General features: G+C 53.0%; 1 long non-coding RNA gene and 4 pseudogenes across 1 annotated transcript; all 5 read right to left on the reverse strand.

The window, feature by feature from the left end:
- Positions 1-3: 3 nt before the first annotated feature.
- On the reverse strand, positions 4-2327 carry LOC113889035. Its single transcript, XR_003510141.1, has 3 exons — positions 2241-2327; positions 1606-1770; positions 4-504 (listed from the first exon to the last, which is right to left on the reverse strand). It is a non-coding gene; the product is annotated as an uncharacterized LOC113889035 (long non-coding RNA).
- Positions 2328-12525: 10198 nt separating this feature from the next.
- LOC113889040 lies at positions 12526-12645 on the reverse strand (annotated as a pseudogene).
- A 3413-nt stretch (positions 12646-16058) lies between these two features.
- On the reverse strand, positions 16059-16178 carry LOC113889039 (annotated as a pseudogene).
- A 3416-nt stretch (positions 16179-19594) lies between these two features.
- Positions 19595-19714, reverse strand: LOC113889041 (annotated as a pseudogene).
- Positions 19715-23128: 3414 nt separating this feature from the next.
- On the reverse strand, positions 23129-23248 carry LOC113889042 (annotated as a pseudogene).
- Positions 23249-26984: the final 3736 nt, after the last annotated feature.

Here is a 26984-nt window from a genome sequence, read left to right on the forward strand (position 1 = left end):
GGACTTGAGGAGGTCCTTCCTGGCCGTGTCCAGGTCCTCCTCCAGATGTTTCACGTGGGCAGAGAGGGCTGCCAGGCGCTCCTCCATCTGGCTCTGCTCCCGCAACTGCCTCTCTATGATTTCCTGGAGCTCCATCTTCTTAACCATGTCTTCCTTGTGGCTTAGAGAGCCGTCGGAGGGTCTCTAAGGGGGAAAGGAAGCCTTACACAGCCTGGTTTTGGGAGGGAGGGAACACAGTACTTCCGGGCAATCTGTGAGGTCAAAACTGCCTTCTGCGCTCTGGGAGCTCACAGGACCCTCGTGGCCACTCAGACCTACATGGTGCATCGGTGAGAGGTCCCAACAGCCCCGCACAGACTGGATGGTAAGACGAGAACCAGACAGAGAGCGAGACCAAGGACTTGCCTTTCCATTGGCGCTTGGCATGTTTTCTTGCTCATGATGTACATCAAGCACCCTGTCCGTTAGTATCTTTTCCTGGTTATTCTCCTCTGAAAGAATCATCTGCTAAAACCAAAAAAATTGAATCAGAGTAAAGAAATAAGTAAAGACAGCAAAACTCCACCTGGAAAACTCAACTCTAAACTGAAAACACAACATAAAAAGAAAATACATGGTGATGCTATCCATCCCGAATACCACCAGGTGATTAGAGTCAGAATTTGTCTTCTACTGGACAAAGGGGTACTTAAGAGATCCTGCAACTCTGAGCCACAAGTCTAGTTTACTACTCATTAAAATAACCCTGGTGGGCGGGTCCTCAATCAGAAAGATAAATAACATCTGATGCCCACCACTACAGCCTTCATTCTTTTTTAAAATGAAAGGATTCAAATGACAAACCCTTCACGGAAATTACACAAAGACTGATCAAACTTACCTCTTTATGTGTGGCACCTAATTCTTCTTCTAACAAACTACACCTTTCGAGTGCTACTCGTAATCACGCTCTCAACTCAAATCAAAGGGGCCGAGTCACTGTGTGTTGATGTGTGTATATACGTTAGTACACTTCTTAGTGTATACTCACCCTAATACATGGATACTGTCACAGAATACCTTGAATGTCTCTCATTGATCTTAACATCAAGAGAATCTGCTTGTTAACAGCTTTAAATTCTAAGTTTGAGAGAACAAAATGTTCTCCTAAATTAATTATTACCCAGTTTTTAACTGCAAATTGATATACAGAATATAATAAATCTTGAGACATTCATGCCAACTAATACTTTTTAACTGGGGGCTTCCCAGGTGGCTCAGTGGTAAAGAATCCGCCTGCCAATGCACGAGGGCAGGTTCGATCCCTGGGTCAGGAAGATTCCCTGGAGTAGAAGATGGCCACCCACTCCAGTATTCATGACTGGGAAGCCCCATGAAGAGAGGAGCATGGTGGGCTACAGTCCACAGGGTTGCAAAGATTCGGACACGACTGAGCATGTATGCAGGCAACGCTTTTTAACCATATAAAACTCTGAATTCTTACAGAAAAAAATGTATATACAAGAATTCAAGACGCTCAAAAGTCAACTAGTTACATAAATATGTGCATCATCCGCCTAACAAGGCAGCAAGTGTACAAATCCAGGACGGCCGGATGGCTGGTACCTTCTCGTCCAGGGCCTTGTGGTGTTCAAAGAGCAATTTCAGCGCCCTGAGCACCTCCACCTCACTCCTCATGCCGGCTGGGGACTGCGCCTGCCGCTTGCCTGCTGTCATCCCGACGGGTGGAATATATCGCGAAACCAGGCACTCCAGGTGCTCCAGCAGCAGCTGCAGGGCAGGGCCAAAGGAACACCTTCAACCTCATGCTTGAATTCCGGGCCGATAACTCCTCTCAGCCTCACGCTATAGCCGGAAACATGCTAAGGCACGTCGGAATCCTGCCAGTTCCGTCGAAAGTTAGAGTGGACTTCCCCAGGGGTCCAGTAGTTAAGACTCCACACTTCTTCAAGGATCATGGGTTTTAACCCCTGGTCGGGGAACTAAGATCCCACACAAAGTGTAGCATGGACAAAAATGTAAGTTAAGAGAACTCCCCCCTCATATGTACTAAAATTACATTAGCTCTCATCAGAAATTTGAAGCAAGGTATGAGAACCCAGAACTGATCCACCCTGGTCTGTTCAGCGGGAAGATGTGGAAAATGACTTGAAAATCAGACAAAGTTTAAAGACAGCACACGGAGGCCAGCGGTGACCCCCGCGGGGCAAATGTCAACACGTGAGAATCCCCCTACTGACCCTGGTGTTGTTTCTTTCAGCTTTCAGCTGAGCGATTTCCTCTTTGGCTTTACAAAGCTGCTCCCTGTAGGTGTATCCTTCGGGAGTTGGAAATTCCTAGAAAACAGTTAAATGAGAAACTAAATGCAAACATAAATTAAAAAGAGAGCGAGACTGTGAAGACTGACCCTGTCAAGTCTCTCCAGGCTCCACACAAAGGATCTCCATGCCCCTCCAGAGAAGAGGGGTCCACTGACCCCAAGACCACACAGACCACCACAACTCAGACCGGCCTTCAGCCTCCACCTCGACCTGGCAGGCATGCGGCAGGAGAGAACCTGGAATCCAAGCCTGCCTTCTCAAGACCCAGGGACATTTGAGAAACTTTCCAAAACGTAAACCTAACAACAAAGTGGATAAAGAGATTCTTAAACGACACACAGACCTGGAGCCACTGGGGAAAGTGAAGAAAAAAAGGAAGGTCTACAAGGCCACGAGGCTTTGGAGTGTTCCTCTGGGAAAAAGGCGGATGGCACCTCAAAGCCATCTGTTAGCCTGACTCCACAGAAGCCACCCAGTCATTCAATCAACCGGTTAAAATGTTAAATTTATGTTATATGTACTTTACCACAATTTGCGTGCATGCGGGGCCATCCACGTGGTGAACTTGCTCAAACTGAACCACACGGGGTCTTTCGTTCTTCTATTTTTCTTTGCAGAAATTAAAAAAATCCTGGGCTACGTATCCACTACTACATACTGAGTTTTCAGCACCCAGAACAGTGCCCAGCACTTGTAAGAGGCATGCAGTAGACATGTGTAGCTATGAGGGTGTATGTCATACACGTAAGCAGTAGGTACCTGTCATTAAAATACTGGACACACTGGTGTGTGTTTTGTAACATGGGAGACATTAACGGGCTTAGCCGTTCTGCTTCAAGGACTGACTCTCTAGCTCGATCCTCATGCCCCAGAGATTCCTCCAGCCCGTATATCCTTTCTTTGCAAGAAGGGAGACATTAAGGGCCTTACCCTTTCTGCTTCAAGGACTGACTCTATAGCTCAGTCCATGTGCCCCAGTGACTTCTCCAGCCAGTGTTTCCCTTCTTGTGGGGCCCCCGCCCATCCTCCATGCAGCAACTGCACAACCTCTTACAAGGTAAACCTGCTGGGGTCGATCCTGCCCACTAAGGCCAGAATGCCCTGGCCGGCAGGGCCCACAACCATGCTAACAAAATGAAACACAACCCCAATGCTTCGCCGGGTGAGGGCCAATCTGACGGGCCCAGCCCCCGGCTGCTCTCACCTCAGGCTGCTCTGCTTCCAGGACGTGGGCCGAGGCCAAGTCCTTCCTAGTCTTCGCCTTTGCCTTGGGGTTGCAGCGCTGGAATAACGCCCAAAGGCGGGCCCTTCTGCGACCCATCCTCGCGGATAGGGGCAGCCCCCGACTCGGGGGCAACCGCTGTTTCACGGTAGGATACCTCGGCTACCGAGCTATCACCACCAATCTCACACTACGACCACCACTCTCACACACACTGCTCTCACACACCACTCTCACACACACCGTTCTCACACTATGACCACTGCTCTCACACTATGACCACCAAATGGCATGAAGGCTCCGCCTCCAGCACATCTCCCAGGAGCCCAGAACTGGAACCCACTCGGTCACAAGGGGCTCCGTGGCAACAGGGGGGCTGGGCTCAGGTCCACTGTCAAGGGTGCAGAGAGGGGAGAGGGGCTGCCAAAAAGTCAACAATTGAGTGCGGAGTGCAGGAGAAGGCAGGCTGTGCCCACAGCTCAGGCCCCCTGTCAAATACGACCCTGCAAGGTACTGGGTCACAGTCGAACCAACCAGTATAAACTCCTTCAGAAACCACCACCCCTGGGAATGAGCACGTCTTCTAAGTGGGCTTCTGCCCCCTCTACCCCCCAAACAAGCCTCCAGTGAGGCTACTGAAAGGGCAGCCCTGAACTCAAGGGCGTCCCCAGAACCCACTCAGCTGAGGAGGACTCACCACGCTAGCTGCCCCTCACTCTCACCCTGAGCTCGGTCCTCCCTGTCGGAACCCTCACTCGAGCTCAGCAAGGGCTTGACCAACCTCACTCCAGGCACTTAAAATGAACCCACAGTGGGTACAGGGGTTCATTCAACCTGCTGTGAACTCGCCCTCTTTACTTCGACCCTCGGCTGCCAGACGACTCTGCCCCGTGGGGACTGCATGGTGGAGGTTCAGGGGTGTCCCTGCCTCGAGCCGCGACAGCCAGCACCTCCCAGACCCCGCCTGAGTCTCCCACCCCTCTCCTGGCTCCACTCCCACCCTCGCGGTTCTCCACTCGCCAGGGCACAGGCCACTTGCTCCTGGCTCAGCCCGGCCCTCTGCTGTCATTTGAGGACCTCGGTCCCCAGGGTGCTTTGGGTCCTATATCCACCCATCTCAGCAATTACACACTCTGGGAGAGACAGGGTACAGTTTGGGGTCCTGCCCGCAGTTCACCCTGAACACGTTCTCTTTTTTTAGCTTTATCTACTGGAGTTCTCTGAGATGTGTTCTTAAAACATCAACTGTTGCTTTCAAAAAGACTGTAAGGTCACTGTGCTCAACTTTACGAATAAAATCTTCATTTTCCACCTTAAAGTGAAACTGGAGGGAAGACTAAAAGCAGTCATTTTTTCAAACTGAAAAAGAAAACCCACGTGTGACCATGTCACAGAATACAGGTCACGTAACCCCTCCCTCCTCAGCCTTGGCCTCCACCACCAGCAGCCCGGCAATGCAAGGCCTGCCCTGGGCCGCCAGGGGCAAGGGCAGAGGGGAGACCGGCTCCTCTGTCTCCAGGCCGCGTGGGCCGCCTGCTCCACCTCCTTCCCAAGTTCACGTGGCACTGAAACAGCCCAGGCAAGCTGGGGACTCTGACCAGAAACACAGCCATGGGTACCAAGCAAGGACCCCTGGTTCTTGTTTTCCCTGGTATCAAATTAACTTGATCAAGACAATTACTGTGACTGTTACATGTGGCTTCAGATGACAGAAGACCCCCCCCCCAGGGTGTCTCCACTTCCAGTGACAGACGCAAGCATCTTGTAGGTCAGCCTACCAAGAGCTAGAAAAGCTAAATAAGGTTTAAAAGAGGTCCTTAGGCAGCCACAATCCAAGATTTCAAACACAAGCGAAGCTCAGTGAGGGAGCTGGAGACTGAGAGGGCCGCTCGTTCCCTCGGGGCATCTGAGCAAAGCTGACTCTGTGAAGAAAAGGAAGGGAAAAAGTCAAGCAGAGGGGGCTGGCTAACACAGCTCTGGAGGGTTCCTTGGGCTGTGGAGACAAAAAGTCAAGCGCAGGCCTGACGAGTCAGTCTGGATGTCAGAAAACGTACCCAACACTCTGCCCAAACCGGCTGAGCGCTGACTATCAGTCACCTCCTGGTGCTCAGGAGAGACGGTGGGCTTCAGGACCTGCCGAGAACGCGGGGCCCTGGGAGGCACCCCAGGCTTCCAGACACTGGAGACGCTGGAAAGCTCCTCCCTGGGGTCGGGGGGGAAGGTGGGTGAAGGCTGCTGAGACTGAGCTTAAAAGGACCCCCAAGCCTCAAGTCCCTCAGGCCCTGAGTGAACAGACAGCTCTGTCCCCACTGGAGGTCTGCGTCAGAGGAAACTCTGGAGAACGCAGCATCACTCAGAACCTCTAGGGTTTTCCAAACATAATGTCCAACATGCAACCAAAGAAGCAAAAGAGGGTGTAACAACAAACAGGACCAAGAGAAAAAGAACTGAACCAGATCCAGAGGTATGAGATATATATCAGCGTATCAGAGGTATGCTAGAGGTATCAGATGCAAATGTCACCTGTTCAAAAATATACTTGACAAAAGGAAAAATTTCTGAGAATCAAAACCAATCTAGAACTTTACAATAACAGTGACTGAATTTAAGAACTCAGTCTCTGGGCTTAACATCAGATTGGATGTAGCTGAAGAGACGATCAGTGAACTGAAGGACGGATCGGTTACAATATATATATAAGAGGGAAAAGGGATAGAATGTATTGAAGGAATCTGTTGTTAAACTATGTTGTTAAAAACTATAAATGGGGACCCTCATGGTGGAGAAAAGACAGAAAGGGGAATAAGAAATGCCTCCAGGGGCTGAAACTAAAGAGCCTCTTAGTGAAAGTGAAAGGGGAGAGTGAAAAAGCTGGCATAAAACTCAACATTCAAAAAATGAAGATCATAGCATCCAGCCCCATCACTTCATGGCAAATAAATGGGAAAACAGTGGAAACAGTGACACACTTTATTTTCTTGGGCTCCGAAATTACTGCAGATGGTGAAATTAAAAGATGCTTGCTCCTCGGAAGGAAACCTATGACAAATCTAGACAGCATATTAAAAAGCAGAGACGTTACTCTGCCAACAAAGGTTCATTTAGTCAAAGCTATGGTTTTTCCAGTAGTCATGTATGGATGTGAGAGTTGGCCCATGAAGAAGGCTGAATGCCAAAGAATCAATGCTTCTGAACTGGGGAATTGGAGAAGACTCTTGAGAGCCCCATGGACTACTAGGAGATCCAATCAGTCAGTCAATCCTAATGCAAATCAGTCCTGAATATTCATTGGAAAGACTGATGCTGAAGCTCCAATACTTTGGCCACCTGATGCAAAGAGCTGACTCATTGGAAAAGAACCTGATGATGGGGAAGACTGAAGGCAGGAGGAGAAGGGGACGACAGAGGATGAGCTGGTTGGATGGCATCACCGACTCGATGGACATGAGCTTGAGCAAGCTCCAGGAGTTGGTGATGGACAGGGAAGCCTGGCGTGCTGCAGCCCATGGGGTTGCAACGGGTCAGACACGGAGCGACTGAACTGACTGACAGGGACAGTGGTAAGAGTTGGTTCAAGAATCAGACCATTGAGTCAAAAATGAAAACCACACATTGGTTTCAGCAGCTCTGCGGGTGCCTAAGGCAAGAAGCAAATGTTCAAGCACTCAGAGGAAAAAGGGTGTGGCTTTTAACGGCACAACAACACTGAGAGCTGACTTTCCAAGAACAAGGAAGTCAGAAGATAATGGACTGGCATCTGTAAAATGCTGAAAAACAAATAACCACCAACCTGGAATTCTACATCCAACAAAAACTCTCTTCGAAAGTGAAAGCAAAATAGAGACTTTGAGGGCAAATGGAAATGAGACAACTCATCACCCACACACATGAACTAAAAAAAAATATTAAGGCAGTGCTTTGGGAAAAAGAAAAGTAGTCTCTGATGGAAATATAAAAAACAAGTAAAGACCAACAATGAGGTAACTGTGAGGGTAAATACTAACTCTACAAAACAATGATGTTAATGCCAAAAATATATCTAACCGTTTAAAGTGTGACAGTGACAAGGAGGAAACAGTCGTGTCAGGGAGGCAGTAAGAGTACTAAGTTAGACTTGAATGTAAAACACACGCTGTGTCTGCAAATGTACACCCAACAACCTGACAGAGGAGCACAGAACTAGAGAAACACTTCATACTTCTAAAAGAAGGCAAGAGCAAAGAACACAGACTAGGTGGGACAAACAGAAATCACACAGCAACATGGTGTCTACACACTGAAATATCAACATTATAAACAGAGCCAATACTCAAACTGATTCCAGTGAAAACTATACACTATTCAGAGGTACATGTTAAGATGGAAGGTCTTTTAGACAGGTGAAAGTAAAAGATACCCAAGCTAACACGGACAGAAAACTGACGTGGCAACATCACTGTCAAATAGTGTCTAAAGAAAGAAGCATTACTAGCAATAAAAAAGAACATCTCATACTGATACAAGTTCAGTCTAGCAAGAAGATGAGGATTCTAAACTTGAATGTACCTAATAACATAACCTCAAAATATCAATACATAAAAACTGACAGAAATAGAAAAGGAGTAACAGCCGAGTTCATAATCCCAGTGGGAGACGTTAAAGACACATCTCTCCTGGAACTGGGCTCCCTGGTACGTAGTCACCAGCAACCATGAAGTACCTGAAATGTGGCTGGCTCTACAATGAGATGCACTGCAAGCCTGAAACACATGCTGGATTTTAAAGACTTAGCATGAAAAAAAGAACGTGAACTATTGCATTAGGTTTTATCATGTTGATTACACACTGAAATGATAATATTTGGGGTGTGTTAAAATAAAATATATTACAGGTAATTTCACCTACTTCTGCTTTTACTCAACGTGGCTACTGGAAGCTGAATTACATGAGTGACATACCTGATGTAACTGATACACACGGAACACTGCATTCCCACTGATACATATTATTTTCAAGAGCCCAACGAACATATAACAAAAAGAACATGTATTGGGCTATTAGGAAAGCTCGAATTATTTCAAAAGACTGAAATAATGCAGAGTATACTTAGGGACTGCAATGGGCTGACAGTTTATGGGCCCTCAAACTTCACCCCGCATGTGGTGATGATCCTAGGAGGCAGGCACTCTGGGAGGGGTCAGGCCAGGAAGGAATGGGCTCCCGTGCTGCGAGGACAGGGAGAAGCAGCAGGCAGTCTAGGAACCAGGAAACATGACTCACCAGACGTGGCACCTGCTGATGATCTTGGGACTCCCCAGCCTCCAGGACTACAAGAAACAACTTTCTGTTGTTTATCAGCTAGTCTACGGGATTTACAACAGTAGCCGAAAAAGACAGGGCTCTTTGATAGTGAAAAAGACAGGGCTCTTTGATAGTGAAGGACAGGGAAGCCTGGCGTGCTGCAGTTCATGGGTCACAAGGAGTCCGACACGACTTAACGAATGACCACCACCACCACCACCACCACGAGTTGATCTGAGTTAAGACTAAAACGGAACTCATGGCTTAGGCTATTTAGTCTGTTTCACACAGGCCAAAATGACTCGTATATTTTAAAGTATTTATCCAAAAGTGCCCCTTGATAGCATTTTACAGCCTGTACATAATAGGATGAATACTTTAAAAAAAATTTACTAGTCTATACTTCTAAAATATAATATTTCAAAATATTTTCCTATAAGAGACTTTGAATATTTTTTCAGTAACTCTCCCTCTTTCCCTCCATGACAGGCACTGAACAATGTTGAGGAAAAATCAGTTTGGTGCTAGGAAGTAACTGGCAGGATACGCGTGCGCGCGGGGCCTGGGTGCTGAGATGAGGGGTTCGGAGGTATCGGTGCCCTCCCACCCCCGGCCGCTCCAGACCCGGCCGCGATCGCTGAGCGGGGCCATCCGCCCCCCCGATCCCATTCGCTGCCCAGGCCCGCGCGGCCCCGGAGGTATTGGTCTTCGGGGCCCGCCGCCTCCCAACCCCTGCGGCCCAGGGGCCTCTGAACCTCCTGCGGGCCTAGGCGCAGGGAAACTTGAGCACCCAACTTCCCCAGCACCTGTCCGGTGCCCAAACCCACCAGAAGCCAGGGAGACACGGTCGACGGAGCGCCTCAGCCACGCCCCTTCACACTACCGACGCCCCCCTTTGACCCCACGCCAAGCCCTCCACCTTCCTGAGAGAGCAGACAAGCCACAGGCAGGCACACAGACAGACACACAGACACTCGCACACACCCATGCCAAGGGAGACACCTGGCCTGCGAAAGCTCCTCAGCCAGAGCCAGAGCACCTGGGAGAGGCCGGGGGCAGACGAACCGGCCGGCGGCTGGCTGTCAGAAGATACAGAGGCAGAAATACATGAAGATTCCGAGACAGACTCCAAGACGGCAAGAGGAGATACACACACACACACACACACACACACACACACACACTTGAGTGTGGTCTTTGGAAATACTTGTGTTCGTAGTTGCTGGGTTGAGCCCAACTTTAATACAACCCATGGACTGCGGCCCATCAGGCTCCTCTGTCCGTGGCATTTCCCAGGCGAGGATACTGGGAGTGGGTTGCCATTTCCTTCTCCGGCGGGATCTTCCCGACCCAGGGATCAAACCCCAGTCTCCTGCGCGCGGATGCCTTGCCATCTGAACCAGGACATTGCTAATTCCCTAGGCAAAATACAAAGAATAGAGCTCGTGTTCTACTAAATGGAAAGATGATTTCAAAAACAGAAGCTGTCCTTTGTTGGTATCTTTGAATCTTTATGTAGTTTTCGTTGATTTTTACTGTTAAGGCTAACTGAACAAGGCAAGAGAGAAACCCTAGAATTGAAAAGCAATGGACGTTTTGAAAGAAACATGTGCAGGTGAAGCTCTCTTCCTTTTTGAGAGATGGTTAAATGCAAAATCTTGATTGAACACATATGACTTTTGTGCACTTTCTTTCAAATCTCCATGACGAAGCCCTAAGGTGTCCAGGAAGAAAGGAGTAGAGGGGCAGACAAAAAGAGCAACCTTTCCCCTTGGTGCCATCTCAACCAGCTGCTTAGTTCCTTCATCTCAAGGACTATCATCTGGGCTTCTCTGGTTTGTCTGATTCTTGTTTCGGGGACCGTTTCTCATCACAAGGCTGTCAACAGTGGGGGTGGGGTGTGTGTGTGTGGGGGGGGAGCCCTTCTTTCCATTCCACATGAGACCCAGTGGACAATCCAGGCCCTGCCCACTGCATTGAGTGTGCAGCAACAATATCAACGGTAATGCGGGTGAACAACGCGTATTCCTGGAATCCACTCCGTTGGCTACTGACTGTGTGTGGTGGTGGTCTGGAACCTAGACCTGGAAGCTTTCTGGATGATTGCAAATGACACCAAAGTCTGAGGACGATGGAAGATCTTCACATTTCTGCAAGAGCCACACACCTCCAGAAGGAACCACAAGACTTGCCTGAAATGGTCAAGGTATAAGTCTTGGACTCAACGTTGGAAGGTCTCCACCTTTGCTATGGAAGTCAAACGATCTTTCTTTGAAATGAAAATGGAGCATACTGAACGTTCACATGCTTCTAGAGCATTTGAAAAGCCCTAACTTGTAGAAATCTGCTGTACGAGTTCCTTGAAAGCAAGAACCTCTATGTATGGATATGTCTTCATGCCTTAGATTGTGCCTCGAATATAGTGTACACATCAACCCAGGAAAGGAAAGAATTGACTCGCCAAACATACAAAGAGATCAAAAGTGCCGAGCCAAGTGACCCCTTGAGGCTTCCAAGAGCTTTTCTGTCTTTCACACACTAAGTAAATACTGAGCACCTACGATGAGCTAGGAGGCATGTAATAAGTTTCAGGGAATAGAAGGCGGAGAGAAGAAGACACAGAGTTCCTGCTTTCACTGAGACGACTCTAATGATACATCACAGGCAGATCCTTTGAGAACCTATAGAGGGGCCTCTTCCCTCACCACAAAACCTGGGTGTCAGGGAAGGCTTTCCAGAGGCACCATTTCGTTGAGGTCCATAGGTTGAACCTAGGTAAACCAGGGTTGAGATGCAGGAAGAATTTCAGGCAGGGAAAATAGCATCTTGGAAGGCTATGTGACCAGGGAAACTTAGGACATTCAAGAAACGAAAAATGCCCTATGGGATGGAAGCCAAAGAGTGCAGAGGGCATTCCAGGCAAAAGACATCAGAGAAGAACGTGAGGAGCAAGCCTGAAGGGAAGTGGTCGTATCTTCAATATGCTGGGAAAATACGAGAGCCGTTGGAGCAGGGAGGTGACAGCATTGCATCTGCATTTCCAAAAGGTCATCTTGCTCCACATCACTAATGATTGGAGAGGCTCAACTCCAAACTCCAAGGAGGGACCACTTCACATGAGTCCGATTGGGCCTCACTGCGATGTCTGTCAATAACCAATGCTGGAGAAGATGTGGAGCAAAGGGAACTCTCCTCCACGGTGAGTAGGAATGGGCGTGGGTAGAGCCGGTATGGAAAAGAATATGGAGGTTCCCGAAGGAACTAAAAGTGGAAGTAGCGTATGGTTCAGCAGTCCGACTCCCAGGCATAGATCCACCCACGGTATAAGTGAACAAGATAGATGCCCCGTTTGGGCACATCTATCTGTGCGTGCGCGCGCACATGCGCATGCGCGATGGCCTGCGAGGCAGGGGGTGGGGCGGGGGCTGGGGCTCTGGCTGGAGTCCGTGCAAGCCCCGGGATTGCCTGAGGCAAGCCAAAGGAGCCCCAGATGGAGACGGGACTGCCGGTCGTCGGGTGTCCTGGAAGCCGAATGCGAATGCGGAGGGGCTCGCGGGCCGCGCGGAGGCAACCCAGGTCTGCAGCGGGAGTCGGGGCCCCGGCCAGCCGCTCCCCGCGGCCCGGGAGGGGCTGGGGCTGCGGGGGGGATCCAAGAATCGGGACGCGCGGCGGGGGCTAAAGGACCTCTTCTGGTAGGCAAAAAGCCTCGAGCACCCGGGATTCCCAGGTGGTCTCCCATCCAAGATCCTAACCAGGCCCGACCCTGCTTAGCTTCCGAGATCAGACGAGATCGGGCGCCTTCAGGCTGATAGGGCCGGAGCCGGAGGCGGTTGGCGCGGGGCGCCCTAAGAGCCTTGCGCTTCGCCTCCCTTTCGCTCTGCCCTGCAGGTCGGGCCAACGGGCCGCACCTCTCGTCGGGGGGCGTGCTGTACTTGAGCCGCACGACCCGCGACCGGACTCCAGCCTGCTGACGCCGGCCCGCCCCCCGAACACCGCCAACACCAGAGCAGCAAGCGCCTGGCCGGGCCCGGGGGCCCGAGGGGCTTCCAGGACCCCCATTGACCGGGAGGGCGTGCGTGCGTGCGTGCGCGCGGGGCCTGGGGGCTGGGCTGAGGGGTGCGGAGGTCTCGGCGCCCTCCCACCCGCGGCCACTCCAGACCCGGCCGCGCTCGCTGAGCGGGGCCTCCCCCGGATCCCATTCGCTGCTCAGGCCCGCGCGGCCCCGGAGGTGTCGGTCTTCGGCGCCCGCCGCCTCCCAACCCCCGCGGCCCAGGGGCCTCTGAACCTCCTGCGGGCCTAGGCGCAGCGAAACTTGAGCGCCCAACTTGCCCGGCACCTGTCCGGTGCCCAAACCCACCAGAAGCCAGGAAGGCGCGGTCGAGCGGAGCGCCTCAGCCCCTCCCCTTCGCACTACCGAGGCCCCCCCTTTGCCCCCACGCCAAGCCCTCGACCTTCCTGAGAGAGCAGACGAGCCACAGGCAGGCACACAGACAGACACACAGACACTCGCACGCACCCACGCCAAGGGAGACAGCTGGCCTGCGCAAGCTCCTCAGCCAGAGCCAGAGCGCCTGGGAGAGGCCGGGGCCAGACGAACGGGCCGGCGGCTGGCTGTCAGGAGATACAGAGGCAGAAATACATGAAGATTCCGAGACAGACTCCAAGACGGCAAGAGGAGATACAGACACACACACACACACACACACACACACACACTTGAGTGTGGTCTTTGGAAATACTTGTGTTCGTAGTTGCTGGGTTGAGCCCAACTTTGATACGACCCATGGACTGCGGCCCATCTGGCTCCTCTGTCCGTGGCATTTCCCAGGCGAGGATACTGGAGTGGGTTGCCATTTCCTTCTACGGGGGGGGGGATCTTCCGGACCCAGGGATCGAACCCCAATCTCCTGCGCGCGGATACCTTGCCATCTGAACCAGGACATTGCTAATTCCCTAGGCAAAATACAAAGAATAGAGCTCGTGTTCTACTAAATGGAAAGATGATTTCAGAAACAGAAGCTGTCCTTTTTGGTATCTGTGAATCTTTATGTAGTTTTCGTTGATTTTTACTATTAAGGCTAAGTGAACAAGGCAAGAGAGAAACCCTAGAATTGAAAAGCAATGGACGGTTTTGAAAGAAACATGTGCAGGTGAAGCTCTCTTCCTTTTTGAGAGATGGTTAAATGCAAAATCTTGATTCAACACATATGACTTTTGTGCACTTTCTTTCAAATCTCCATGACGAAGCCCTAAGGTGTCCAGGAAGAAAGGAGTAGAGGGGCAGACAAAAAGAGCAACCTTTCCCCTTGGTGCCATCTCAACCAGCTGCTTAGTTCCTTCATCTCAAGGACTATCATCTGGGCTTCTCTGGTTTGTCTGATTCTTGTTTCGGGGACCGTTTCTCGTCACAAGGCTGTCAACAGTGGGGGTGGTGTGTGTGTGGGGGGAGGAAGCCCTTCTTTCCATTCCACATGAGACCCAGTGGACAATCCAGGCCCTGCCCACTGCATTGAGTGTGCAGCAACAATATCAACGGTAATGCGGGTGAACAACACGTATTCCTGGAATCCACTCCGTTGGCTACTGACTGTGTGTGGTGGTGGTCTGGAACCTGGACCTGGAAGCTTTCTGGATGATTGCAAATGACACCAAAGTCTGAGGACGATGGAAGATCTTCACATTTCTGCAAGAGCCACACACCTCCAGAAGGAACCACAAGACTTGCCTGAAATGGTCAAGGTATAAGTCTTGGACTCAACGTTGGAAGGTCTCCACCTTTGCTATGGAAGTCAAACGATCTTTCTTTGAAATGAAAATGGAGCATACTGAACGTTCACATGCTTCTAGAGCATTTGAAAAGCCCTAACTTGTAGAAATCTGCTGTACGAGTTCCTTGAAAGCAAGAACCTCTATGTATGGATATGTCTTCATGCCTTAGATTGTGCCTCGAATATAGTGTACACATCAACCCAGGAAAGGAAAGAATTGACTCGCCAAATATACACAGAGATCAAAAGTGCCGAGCCAAGTGACCCCTTGAGGCTTCCAAGAGCTTTTCTGTCTTTCACACACTAAGTAAATACTGAGCACCTACGATGAGCTAGGAGGCATGTAATAAGTTTCAGGGAATAGAAGGCGGAGAGAAGAAGACACAGAGTTCCTGCTTTCACTGAGACGACTCTAATGATACATCACAGGCAGATCCTTTGAGAACCTATAGAGGGGCCTCTTCCCTCACCACAAAACCTGGGTGTCAGGGAAGGCTTTCCAGAGGCACCATTTCGTTGAGGTCCATAGGTTGAACCTAGGTAAACCAGGGTTGAGATGCAGGAAGAATTTCAGGCAGGGAAAATAGCATCTTGGAAGGCTATGTGACCAGGGAAACTTAGGACATTCAAGAAACGAAAAATGCCCTATGGGATGGAAGCCAAAGAGTGCAGAGGGCATTCCAGGCAAAAGACATCAGAGAAGAACGTGAGGAGCAAGCCTGAAGGGAAGTGGTCGTATCGTCAATATGCTGGGAAAATACGAGAGCCGTTGGAGCAGGGAGGTGACAGCATTGCATCTGCATTTCCAAAAGGTCATCTTGCTCCACATCACTAATGATTGGAGAGGCTCAACTCCAAACTCCAAGGAGGGACCACTTCACATGAGTCCGATTGGGCCTCACTGCGATGTCTGTCAATAACCAATGCTGGAGAAGATGTGGAGCAAAGGGAACTCTCCTCCACGGTGAGTAGGAATGGGCGTGGGTAGAGCCGGTATGGAAAAGATTATGGAGGTTCCCGAAGGAACTAAAAGTGGAAGTAGCGTATGGTTCAGCAGTCCGACTCCCAGGCATAGATACACCCACGGTATAAGTGAACAAGATAGATGCCCCGTTTGGGCACATCTATCTGTGCGTGCGCGCGCACATGCGCATGCGCGATGGCCTGCGAGGCAGGGGGTGGGGGGGGTGCTGGGGATCTGGCTTGAGTCGGTGCAAGCCCCGGGATTGCCTGAGGCAAGCCAAAGGAGCCCCAGATGGAGACGGGACTGCCGGTCGTCGGGTGTCCTGGAAGCCGAATGCGAATGCGGAGGGGCTCGCGGGCCGCGCGGAGGCAACCCAGGTCTGCAGCGGGAGTCGGGGCCCCGGCCAGCCGCTCCCCGCGGCCCGGGAGGGGCTGGGGCTGCGGGGGGGATCCAAGAATCGGGACGCGCGGCGGGGGCTAAAGGACCTCTTCTGGTAGGCAAAAAGCCTCGAGCACCCGGGATTCCCAGGTGGTCTCCCATCCAAGATCCTAACCAGGCCCGACCCTGCTTAGCTTCCGAGATCAGACGAGATCGGGCGCCTTCAGGCTGATAGGGCCTGAGACGGTGGCGGTTGGCTCGGGGCGCCCTAAGAGCCTTGCGCTTCGCCTCCCTTTCGCTCTGCCCTGCAGGTCGGGCCAACGGGCCGCACCTCTCGTCGCGGGGCGTGCTGTACTTGAGCCGCACGACCCGCGACCGGACTCCAGCCTGCTGACGCCGGCCCGCCCCCCCGAACACCGCCAACACCAGAGCAGCAAGCGCCTGGCCGGGCCCGGGGGCCCGAGGGGCTTCCAGGACCCCCCATTGACCGGGAGGGCGTGCGTGCGTGCGTGCGCGCGGGGCCTGGGGGCTGGGCTGAGGGGTGTGGAGGTCTCGGCGCCCTCCCACCCGCGGCCACTCCAGACCCGGCCGCGCTCGCTGAGCGGGGCCTCCCCCCGATCCCATGCGCTGCTCAGGCCCGCGCGGCCCCGGAGGTGTCGGTCTTCGGCGCCCGCCGCCTCCCAACCCCCGCGGCCCAGGGGCCTCTGAACCTCCTGCGGGCCTAGGCGCAGCGAAACTTGAGCGCCCAACTTGCGCGGCACCTGTCCGGTGCCCAAACCCACCAGAAGCCAGGAAGGCGCGGTCGAGCGGAGCGCCTCAGCCCCTCCCCTTCGCACTACCGAGGCCCCCCCTTTGCCCCCACGCCAAGCCCTCGACCTTCCTGAGAGAGCAGACGAGCCACAGGCAGGCACACAGACAGACACACAGACACTCGCACGCACCCACGCCAAGGGAGACAGCTGGCCTGCGCAAGCTCCTCAGCCAGAGCCAGAGCGCCTGGGAGAGGCCGGGGCCAGACGAACGGGCCGGCGGCTGGCTGTCAGGAGATACAGAGGCAGAAATACATGAAGATTCCGAGACAGACTCCAAGACGGCAAGAGGAGATACAGACACACACACACACACACACACACACACACACACTTGAGTGTGGTCTTTGGAAATACTTGTGTTCGTAGTTGCTGGGTTGAGCCCAACTTTGATACGACCCATGGACTGCGGCCCATCTGGCTCCTCTGTCCGTGGCATTTCCCAGGCGAGGATACTGGAGTGGGTTGCCATTTCCTTCTACGGGGGGGGGATCTTCCGGACCCAGGGATCGAACCCCAATCTCCTGCGCGCGGATACCTTGCCATCTGAACCAGGACATTGCTAATTCCCTAGGCAAAATACAAAGAATAGAGCTCGTGTTCTACTAAATGGAAAGATGATTTCAGAAACAGAAGCTGTCCTTTTTGGTATCTGTGAATCTTTATGTAGTTTTCGTTGATTTTTACTATTAAGGCTAAGTGAACAAGGCAAGAGAGAAACCCTAGAATTGAAAAGCAATGGACGGTTTTGAAAGAAACATGTGCAGGTGAAGCTCTCTTCCTTTTTGAGAGATGGTTAAATGCAAAATCTTGATTCAACACATATGACTTTTGTGCACTTTCTTTCAAATCTCCATGACGAAGCCCTAAGGTGTCCAGGAAGAAAGGAGTAGAGGGGCAGACAAAAAGAGCAACCTTTCCCCTTGGTGCCATCTCAACCAGCTGCTTAGTTCCTTCATCTCAAGGACTATCATCTGGGCTTCTCTGGTTTGTCTGATTCTTGTTTCGGGGACCGTTTCTCGTCACAAGGCTGTCAACAGTGGGGGTGGTGTGTGTGTGTGGGGAGGAAGCCCTTCTTTCCATTCCACATGAGACCCAGTGGACAATCCAGGCCCTGCCCACTGCATTGAGTGTGCAGCAACAATATCAACGGTAATGCGGGTGAACAACACGTATTCCTGGAATCCACTCCGTTGGCTACTGACTGTGTGTGGTGGTGGTCTGGAACCTGGACCTGGAAGCTTTCTGGATGATTGCAAATGACACCAAAGTCTGAGGACGATGGAAGATCTTCACATTTCTGCAAGAGCCACACACCTCCAGAAGGAACCACAAGACTTGCCTGAAATGGTCAAGGTATAAGTCTTGGACTCAACGTTGGAAGGTCTCCACCTTTGCTATGGAAGTCAAACGATCTTTCTTTGAAATGAAAATGGAGCATACTGAACGTTCACATGCTTCTAGAGCATTTGAAAAGCCCTAACTTGTAGAAATCTGCTGTACGAGTTCCTTGAAAGCAAGAACCTCTATGTATGGATATGTCTTCATGCCTTAGATTGTGCCTCGAATATAGTGTACACATCAACCCAGGAAAGGAAAGAATTGACTCGCCAAATATACACAGAGATCAAAAGTGCCGAGCCAAGTGACCCCTTGAGGCTTCCAAGAGCTTTTCTGTCTTTCACACACTAAGTAAATACTGAGCACCTACGATGAGCTAGGAGGCATGTAATAAGTTTCAGGGAATAGAAGGCGGAGAGAAGAAGACACAGAGTTCCTGCTTTCACTGAGACGACTCTAATGATACATCACAGGCAGATCCTTTGAGAACCTATAGAGGGGCCTCTTCCCTCACCACAAAACCTGGGTGTCAGGGAAGGCTTTCCAGAGGCACCATTTCGTTGAGGTCCATAGGTTGAACCTAGGTAAACCAGGGTTGAGATGCAGGAAGAATTTCAGGCAGGGAAAATAGCATCTTGGAAGGCTATGTGACCAGGGAAACTTAGGACATTCAAGAAACGAAAAATGCCCTATGGGATGGAAGCCAAAGAGTGCAGAGGGCATTCCAGGCAAAAGACATCAGAGAAGAACGTGAGGAGCAAGCCTGAAGGGAAGTGGTCGTATCGTCAATATGCTGGGAAAATACGAGAGCCGTTGGAGCAGGGAGGTGACAGCATTGCATCTGCATTTCCAAAAGGTCATCTTGCTCCACATCACTAATGATTGGAGAGGCTCAACTCCAAACTCCAAGGAGGGACCACTTCACATGAGTCCGATTGGGCCTCACTGCGATGTCTGTCAATAACCAGTGCTGGAGAAGATGTGGAGCAAAGGGAACTCTCCTCCACGGTGAGTAGGAATGGGCGTGGGTAGAGCCGGTATGGAAAAGAATATGGAGGTTCCCGAAGGAACTAAAAGTGGAAGTAGCGTATGGTTCAGCAGTCCGACTCCCAGGCATAGATACACCCACGGTATAAGTGAACAAGATAGATGCCCCGTTTGGGCACATCTATCTGTGCGTGCGTGCGCACATGCGCATGCGCGATGGCCTGCGAGGCAGGGGGTGGGGCGGGGGCTGGGGCTCTGGCTGGAGTCCGTGCAAGCCCCGGGATTGCCTGAGGCAAGCCAAAGGAGCCCCAGATGGAGACGGGACTGCCGGTCGTCGGGTGTCCTGGAAGCCGAATGCGAATGCGGAGGGGCTCGCGGGCCGCGCGGAGGCAACCCAGGTCTGCAGCGGGAGTCGGGGCCCCGGCCAGCCGCTCCCCGCGGCCCGGGAGGGGCTGGGGCTGCGGGGGGGATCCAAGAATCGGGACGCGCGGCGGGGGCTAAAGGACCTCTTCTGGTAGGCAAAAAGCCTCGAGCACCCGGGATTCCCAGGTGGTCTCCCATCCAAGATCCTAACCAGGCCCGACCCTGCTTAGCTTCCGAGATCAGACGAGATCGGGCGCCTTCAGGCTGATAGGGCCGGAGCCGGAGGCGGTTGGCTCGGGGCGCCCTAAGAGCCTTGCGCTTCGCCTCCCTTTCGCTCTGCCCTGCAGGTCGGGCCAACGGGCCGCACCTCTCGTCGCGGGGCGTGCTGTACTTGAGCCGCACGACCCGCGACCGGACTCCAGCCTGCTGACGCCGGCCCGCCCCCCGAACACCGCCAACACCAGAGCAGCAAGCGCCTGGCCGGGCCCGGGGGCCCGAGGGGCTTCCAGGACCCCCCATTGACCGGGAGGGCGTGCGTGCGTGCGTGCGCGCGGGGCCTGGGGGCTGGGCTGAGGGGTGCGGAGGTCTCGGCGCCCTCCCACCCGCGGCCACTCCAGACCCGGCCGCGCTCGCTGAGCGGGGCCTCCCCCCGATCCCATTCGCTGCTCAGGCCCGCGCGGCCCCGGAGGTGTCGGTCTTCGGCGCCCGCCGCCTCCCAACCCCCGCGGCCCAGGGGCCTCTGAACCTCCTGCGGGCCTAGGCGCAGCGAAACTTGAGCGCCCAACTTGCCCGGCACCTGTCCGGTGCCCAAACCCACCAGAAGCCAGGGAGGCGCGGTCGAGCGGAGCGCCTCAGCCCCTCCCCTTCGCACTACCGAGGCCCCCCCTTTGCCCCCACGCCAAGCCCTCGACCTTCCTGAGAGAGCAGACGAGCCACAGGCAGGCACACAGACAGACACACAGACACTCGCACGCACCCACGCCAAGGGAGACAGCTGGCCTGCGCAAGCTCCTCAGCCAGAGCCAGAGCGCCTGGGAGAGGCCGGGGCCAGACGAACGGGCCGGCGGCTGGCTGTCAGGAGATACAGAGGCAGAAATACATGAAGATTCCGAGACAGACTCCAAGACGGCAAGAGGAGATACACACACACACACACACACACACACACACACACACACACTTGAGTGTGGTCTTTGGAAATACTTGTGTTCGTAGTTGCTGGGTTGAGCCCAACTTTGATACGACCCATGGACTGCGGCCCATCTGGCTCCTCTGTCCGTGGCATTTCCCAGGCGAGGATACTGGAGTGGGTTGCCATTTCCTTCTACGGGGGATCTTCCGGACCCAGGGATCGAACCCCAATCTCCTGCGCGCGGATACCTTGCCATCTGAACCAGGACATTGCTAATTCCCTAGGCAAAATACAAAGAATAGAGCTCGTGTTCTACTAAATGGAAAGATGATTTCAGAAACAGAAGCTGTCCTTTTTGGTATCTGTGAATCTTTATGTAGTTTTCGTTGATTTTTACTATTAAGGCTAAGTGAACAAGGCAAGAGAGAAACCCTAGAATTGAAAAGCAATGGACGGTTTTGAAAGAAACATGTGCAGGTGAAGCTCTCTTCCTTTTTGAGAGATGGTTAAATGCAAAATCTTGATTCAACACATATGACTTTTGTGCACTTTCTTTCAAATCTCCATGACGAAGCCCTAAGGTGTCCAGGAAGAAAGGAGTAGAGGGGCAGACAAAAAGAGCAACCTTTCCCCTTGGTGCCATCGCAACCAGCTGCTTAGTTCCTTCATCTCAAGGACTATCATCTGGGCTTCTCTGGTTTGTCTGATTCTTGTTTCGGGGACCGTTTCTCGTCACAAGGCTGTCAACAGTGGGGGTGGTGTGTGTGTGTGGGGGAGGAAGCCCTTCTTTCCATTCCACATGAGACCCAGTGGACAATCCAGGCCCTGCCCACTGCATTGAGTGTGCAGCAACAATATCAACGGTAATGCGGGTGAACAACACGTATTCCTGGAATCCACTCCGTTGGCTACTGACTGTGTGTGGTGGTGGTCTGGAACCTAGACCTGGAAGCTTTCTGGATGATTGCAAATGACACCAAAGTCTGAGGACGATGGAAGATCTTCACATTTCTGCAAGAGCCACACACCTCCAGAAGGAACCACAAGACTTGCCTGAAATGGTCAAGGTATAAGTCTTGGACTCAACGTTGGAAGGTCTCCACCTTTGCTATGGAAGTCAAACGATCTTTCTTTGAAATGAAAATGGAGCATACTGAACGTTCACATGCTTCTAGAGCATTTGAAAAGCCCTAACTTGTAGAAATCTGCTGTACGAGTTCCTTGAAAGCAAGAACCTCTATGTATGGATATGTCTTCATGCCTTAGATTGTGCCTCGAATATAGTGTACACATCAACCCAGGAAAGGAAAGAATTGACTCGCCAAATAGACACAGAGATCAAAAGTGCCGAGCCAAGTGACCCCTTGAGGCTTCCAAGAGCTTTTCTGTCTTTCACACACTAAGTAAATACTGAGCACCTACGATGAGCTAGGAGGCATGTAATAAGTTTCAGGGAATAGAAGGCGGAGAGAAGAAGACACAGAGTTCCTGCTTTCACTGAGACGACTCTAATGATACATCACAGGCAGATCCTTTGAGAACCTATAGAGGGGCCTCTTCCCTCACCACAAAACCTGGGTGTCAGGGAAGGCTTTCCAGAGGCACCATTTCGTTGAGGTCCATAGGTTGAACCTAGGTAAACCAGGGTTGAGATGCAGGAAGAATTTCAGGCAGGGAAAATAGCATCTTGGAAGGCTATGTGACCAGGGAAACTTAGGACATTCAAGAAACGAAAAATGCCCTATGGGATGGAAGCCAAAGAGTGCAGAGGGCATTCCAGGCAAAAGACATCAGAGAAGAACGTGAGGAGCAAGCCTGAAGGGAAGTGGTCGTATCTTCAATATGCTGGGAAAATACGAGAGCCGTTGGAGCAGGGAGGTGACAGCATTGCATCTGCATTTCCAAAAGGTCATCTTGCTCCACATCACTAATGATTGGAGAGGCTCAACTCCAAACTCCAAGGAGGGACCACTTCACATGAGTCCGATTGGGCCTCACTGCGATGTCTGTCAATAACCAGTGCTGGAGAAGATGTGGAGCAAAGGGAACTCTCCTCCACGGTGAGTAGGAATGGGCGTGGGTAGAGCCGGTATGGAAAAGAATATGGAGGTTCCCGAAGGAACTAAAAGTGGAAGTAGCGTATGGTTCAGCAGTCCGACTCCCAGGCATAGATACACCCACGGTATAAGTGAACAAGATAGATGCCCCGTTTGGGCACATCTATCTGTGCGTGCGCGCGCACATGCGCATGCGCGATGGCCTGCGAGGCAGGGGGTGGGGCGGGGGCTGGGGCTCTGGCTGGAGTCCGTGCAAGCCCCGGGATTGCCTGAGGCAAGCCAAAGGAGCCCCAGATGGAGACGGGACTGCCGGTCGTCGGGTGTCCTGGAAGCCGAATGCGAATGCGGAGGGGCTCGCGGGCCGCGCGGAGGCAACCCAGGTCTGCAGCGGGAGTCGGGGCCCCGGCCAGCCGCTCCCCGCGGCCCGGGAGGGGCTGGGGCTGCGGGGGGGATCCAAGAATCGGGACGCGCGGCGGGGGCTAAAGGACCTCTTCTGGTAGGCAAAAAGCCTCGAGCACCCGGGATTCCCAGGTGGTCTCCCATCCAAGATCCTAACCAGGCCCGACCCTGCTTAGCTTCCGAGATCAGACGAGATCGGGCGCCTTCAGGCTGATAGGGCCGGAGCCGGAGGCGGTTGGCTCGGGGCGCCCTAAGAGCCTTGCGCTTCGCCTCCCTTTCGCTCTGCCCTGCAGGTCGGGCCAACGGGCCGCACCTCTCGTCGCGGGGCGTGCTGTACTTGAGCCGCACGACCCGCGACCGGACTCCAGCCTGCTGACGCCGGCCCGCCCCCCGAACACCGCCAACACCAGAGCAGCAAGCGCCTGGCCGGGCCCGGGGGCCCGAGGGGCTTCCAGGACCCCCCATTGACCGGGAGGGCGTGCGTGCGTGCGTGCGCGCGGGGCCTGGGGCTGGGCTGAGGGGTGTGGAGGTCTCGGCGCCCTCCCACCCGCGGCCACTCCAGACCCGGCCGCGCTCGCTGAGCGGGGCCTCCCCCGATCCCATGCGCTGCTCAGGCCCGCGCGGCCCCGGAGGTGTCGGTCTTCGGCGCCCGCCGCCTCCCAACCCCCGCGGCCCAGGGGCCTCTGAACCTCCTGCGGGCCTAGGCGCAGCGAAACTTGAGCGCCCAACTTGCGCGGCACCTGTCCGGTGCCCAAACCCAGCAGAAGCCAGGAAGGCGCGGTCGAGCGGAGCGCCTCAGCCCCTCCCCTTCGCACTACCGAGGCCCCCCCTTTGACCCCACGCCAAGCCCTCGACCTTCCTGAGAGAGCAGACGAGCCACAGGCAGGCACACAGACAGACACACAGACACTCGCACGCACCCACGCCAAGGGAGACAGCTGGCCTGCGCAAGCTCCTCAGCCAGAGCCAGAGCGCCTGGGAGAGGCCGGGGCCAGACGAACGGGCCGGCGGCTGGCTGTCAGGAGATACAGAGGCAGAAATACATGAAGATTCCGAGACAGACTCCAAGACGGCAAGAGGAGATACACACACACACACACACACACACACACACACACACACACTTGAGTGTGGTCTTTGGAAATACTTGTGTTCGTAGTTGCTGGGTTGAGCCCAACTTTGATACGACCCATGGACTGCGGCCCATCTGGCTCCTCTGTCCGTGGCATTTCCCAGGCGAGGATACTGGAGTGGGTTGCCATTTCCTTCTACGGGAGGCATCTTCCGGACCCAGGGATCGAACCCCAATCTCCTGCGCGGGGATACCTTGCCATCTGAACCAGGACATTGCTAATTCCCTAGGCAAAATACAAAGAATAGAGCTCGTGTTCTACTAAATGGAAAGATGATTTCAGAAACAGAAGCTGTCCTTTTTGGTATCTGTGAATCTTTATGTAGTTTTCGTTGATTTTTACTATTAAGGCTAAGTGAACAAGGCAAGAGAGAAACCCTAGAATTGAAAAGCAATGGACGGTTTTGAAAGAAACATGTGCAGGTGAAGCTCTCTTCCTTTTTGAGAGATGGTTAAATGCAAAATCTTGATTCAACACATATGACTTTTGTGCACTTTCTTTCAAATCTCCATGACGAACCCCTAAGGCGTCCAGGAAGAAAGGAGTAGAGGGGCAGACAAAAAGAGCAACCTTTCCCCTTGGTGCCATCGCAACCAGCTGCTTAGTTCCTTCATCTCAAGGACTATCATCTGGGCTTCTCTGGTTTGTCTGATTCTTGTTTCGGGGACCGTTTCTAGTCACAAGGCTGTCAACAGTGGGGGTGGTGTGTGTGTGTGGGGAGGAAGCCCTTCTTTCCATTCCACATGAGACCCAGTGGACAATCCAGGCCCTGCCCACTGCATTGAGTGTGCAGCAACAATATCAACGGTAATGCGGGTGAACAACACGTATTCCTGGAATCCACTCCGTTGGCTACTGACTGTGTGTGGTGGTGGTCTGGAACCTAGACCTGGAAGCTTTCTGGATGATTGCAAATGACACCAAAGTCTGAGGACGATGGAAGATCTTCACATTTCTGCAGGAGCCACACACCTCCAGAAGGAACCACAAGACTTGCCTGAAATGGTCAAGGTATAAGTCTTGGACTCAACGTTGGAAGGTCTCCACCTTTGCTATGGAAGTCAAACGATCTTTCTTTGAAATGAAAATGGAGCATACTGAACGTTCACATGCTTCTAGAGCATTTGAAAAGCCCTAACTTGTAGAAATCTGCTGTACGAGTTCCTTGAAAGCAAGAACCTCTATGTATGGATATGTCTTCATGCCTTAGATTGTGCCTCGAATATAGTGTACACATCAACCCAGGAAAGGAAAGAATTGACTCGCCAAATAGACACAGAGATCAAAAGTGCCGAGCCAAGTGACCCCTTGAGGCTTCCAAGAGCTTTTCTGTCTTTCACACACTAAGTAAATACTGAGCACCTACGATGAGCTAGGAGGCATGTAATAAGTTTCAGGGAATAGAAGGCGGAGAGAAGAAGACACAGAGTTCCTGCTTTCACTGAGACGACTCTAATGATACATCACAGGCAGATCCTTTGAGAACCTATAGAGGGGCCTCTTCCCTCACCACAAAACCTGGGTGTCAGGGAAGGCTTTCCAGAGGCACCATTTCGTTGAGGTCCATAGGTTGAACCTAGGTAAACCAGGGTTGAGATGCAGGAAGAATTTCAGGCAGGGAAAATAGCATCTTGGAAGGCTATGTGACCAGGGAAACTTAGGACATTCAAGAAACGAAAAATGCCCTATGGGATGGAAGCCAAAGAGTGCAGAGGGCATTCCAGGCAAAAGACATCGGAGAAGAACGTGAGGAGCAAGCCTGAAGGGAAGTGGTCGTATCTTCAATATGCTGGGAAAATACGAGAGCCGTTGGAGCAGGGAGGTGACAGCATTGCATCTGCATTTCCAAAAGGTCATCTTGCTCCACATCACTAATGATTGGAGAGGCTCAACTCCAAACTCCAAGGAGGGACCACTTCACATGAGTCCGATTGGGCCTCACTGCGATGTCTGTCAATAACCAGTGCTGGAGAAGATGTGGAGCAAAGGGAACTCTCCTCCACGGTGAGTAGGAATGGGCGTGGGTAGAGCCGGTATGGAAAAGAATATGGAGGTTCCCGAAGGAACTAAAAGTGGAAGTAGCGTATGGTTCAGCAGTCCGACTCCCAGGCATAGATACACCCACGGTATAAGTGAACAAGATAGATGCCCCGTTTGGGCACATCTATCTGTGCGTGCGTGCGCACATGCGCATGCGCGATGGCCTGCGAGGCAGGGGGTGGGGCGGGTGCTGGGGCTCTGGCTTGGAGTCCGTGCAAGCCCCGGGATTGCCTGAGGCAAGCCAAAGGAGCCCCAGATGGAGACGGGACTGCCGGTCGTCGGGTGTCCTGGAAGCCGAATGCGAATGCGGAGGGGCTCGCGGGCCGCGCGGAGGCAACCCAGGTCTGCAGGGGGAGTCCGGGGCCCCGGCCAGCCGCTCCCCGCGGCCTCGGGAGGGGCTGGGGCTGCGGGGGGATCAAGAATCGGGACGCGCGGCGGGGGCTAAAGGAACCTCTTCTGGTAGGCAAAAAGCCTCGAGCACCCGGGATCCCAGCTGGTCTCCGCATTCCAAATCCTAACAGGCCCGACCGTGCTTACTTACGAATCGACGAGATCGGCACTTCAGCTGATAGGGCCGGAGCCGGAGGCGGTTGGGCAGCGCCCCTAAGAGCCTTGGCTTCGCCTCCCTTTCCTTCTGCCCTCAGTCGGCCAACCGGCCTCACCTCTCTCGGGGGCTGCTACTTGAGCCGCAGACCGGCGACCGGACTCCGGCCTGCTGACGCCGGCCCGCCCCCGAAACACCGCCAATACCAGACCAGCAAGCGCCTGGCCGGGCCCGGGGGCCCGAGGG

Source organism: Bos indicus x Bos taurus, unplaced genomic scaffold (genome assembly GCF_003369695.1).
Source record: "Bos indicus x Bos taurus breed Angus x Brahman F1 hybrid unplaced genomic scaffold, Bos_hybrid_MaternalHap_v2.0 tig00003486_arrow_arrow_obj, whole genome shotgun sequence".
In the NCBI taxonomy this organism is placed as follows: Eukaryota; Metazoa; Chordata; class Mammalia; order Artiodactyla; family Bovidae; genus Bos; species Bos indicus x Bos taurus.